Raw genomic sequence first — 1,911 nt, forward strand, 5'->3', positions numbered from 1 at the left:
CTGATTCTTGTCCGTGAAAATTTTGGTTTCCGATGACTGATTTTCCTTCACGCACGATGGCTTCTCCTCATAATGGGGGCCTTACAAATGTGCACTTTTACCACAGAAAATTACAAGGGTAAATTAGGCTCCATACTTAACTCTCTCTCTCTCTCTCTCTCTCTCTCTCTCTCTCTCTCTCTCTCTCTCTCTCTCTCTCTCTCTCTCTCTCTCTCTATATATATATATATATATATATATATATATATATATATATGTATGTATATATAGACACTGAATACTCAACAGATCTCAATCATCTATAGGGAAGAAGCCATTTACAGACATAGCACCATTGATTGTGATACATTGACCACAAAAAAATTGTGCAGTGGCGAGGCACAAGAATACCACTGCAACTGAGGCAACTTTGAATGGTTCTCCAGCTTGCCTTAGAGGTGTCCGGTATATAGTTTGCCTTGTTAAGCCCTCGTCTTTAAGCACCTGGGAGGCACAATGGTTATTCAAATTCCATCCTTGGCTCACTCACAAGCAAGATTCTTTGCAAATTGATTCATTGCACCTTTACTTGCAGCGTACAGAGAACCAGAACAAATGGCAACATCATTTGCAAGCTGCTACTGATGAAACAAAAACAACATTTCCCTTTCTCGATGCTTTTAGAAGAGGATGGGCCAGGTGAGCATTTATATGATAGGATGACTAGAAATTCGTGGAAATGATCAGAGAGAAATCTTATGCAGTGTACTCCACAATAGGCTTTCTTATATTCATGCCCACATTATTCACCAGAATATTGAGCTTTCCATTGAAGGGTGAGGAAACATCACCAAAATAAGGCCAAGACAGATCAGAGAGGGGGGGAGAGAGAGAGGCTCCAACTACGCCGCCTACAGGCAGCGCGCATGAGAAAATCCCACACTCACTGGCCTCAAGAGTCGTACTGGAGGTTTTTTTTACATCTACATTATTGCTTTTAGCTAAGGGTGGCACAGGCGGATCCCTGTCCTCAGCTTAAATCGGTGCAAGGGTGTCGTTCAGCACTCTTAGGGTCTCATCCACGGCGCCTTCGTACTCTGCTCAGCTGCCTGCTCCCAAGATGAAGCATCTTCCTCGATCTTCCCACTCTTCCTCTGATTGTGCACAATCTATTCCCTTTAATGATTGAAATCTCACTTCAATGTGAAGAATGAGGAGCCATGCTTTATCATGAAGATGGTACAAGGCGCAATATAGGATGTAACAAATCAGTGTCAGATTGAATTGGCACCTGGCTCCACAAAGGAAATTATAAAGCAAGCATTGAGCAAGCAAACAAAAGAGTCCCATGATCGACAGGCCACACTCTTCAATAAGGTGAATGGTGACGTTAACCCTTTATGCTTATTCCTGAGTAATAGCACTCTTTACGGCAATCTGACGGGCTTGCAAAACAATTAATGGATAGTGTGCAACGTACTTAGATAGCATTGCCAAGGCTCAGGAGAGCTCATTGCAGTAAATCTACCTACCTTATATATTCTCTAGCTAGCTACGCATGTCTAGTATCTACATTCATATCTTTTACTCGCATAATTACCAATATGAGCTCGCAACTAGCACTGGGATCATCAGCCTCCATAAATCCTGCAACGTCCTCTCTTTATGGCAAGAAGCCTCATGCACATGAGGACTACTCCCAAGCCCTGGAGCAACTGCTTACGGGTCCTAAGCTGATGGCGGAGCCGCGCTGTAGCACCTTGTGTTGCCGCATCATGAGGAAGCACATGAGCCTCATCAATTTGCAGAAGCTAAATTAGCAGCTTTCGCCACTAGCCTCCAGCTTGGATCAGAGACGATAGACAAGCTACCAAAAGTGGTGAGAGAGTACCCATGCCTAGCGCACGCAAGACCCATGAGATGGCAGTGGTA

The 1,911-nt window shown here is 43.9% G+C and overlaps 1 pseudogene; it reads right to left on the minus strand.

The window, feature by feature from the left end:
- Positions 1–291: 291 nt before the first annotated feature.
- On the minus strand, positions 292–1,621 carry LOC147446049 (tropinone reductase homolog At5g06060-like; annotated as a pseudogene).
- Positions 1,622–1,911: the final 290 nt, after the last annotated feature.

The sequence above is a fragment of the Adiantum capillus-veneris genome, chromosome 12 (assembly GCF_014529385.1).
Source record: "Adiantum capillus-veneris isolate H3 chromosome 12, ASM1452938v2, whole genome shotgun sequence".
Lineage (NCBI taxonomy): Eukaryota > Viridiplantae > Streptophyta > Polypodiopsida > Polypodiales > Pteridaceae > Adiantum > Adiantum capillus-veneris.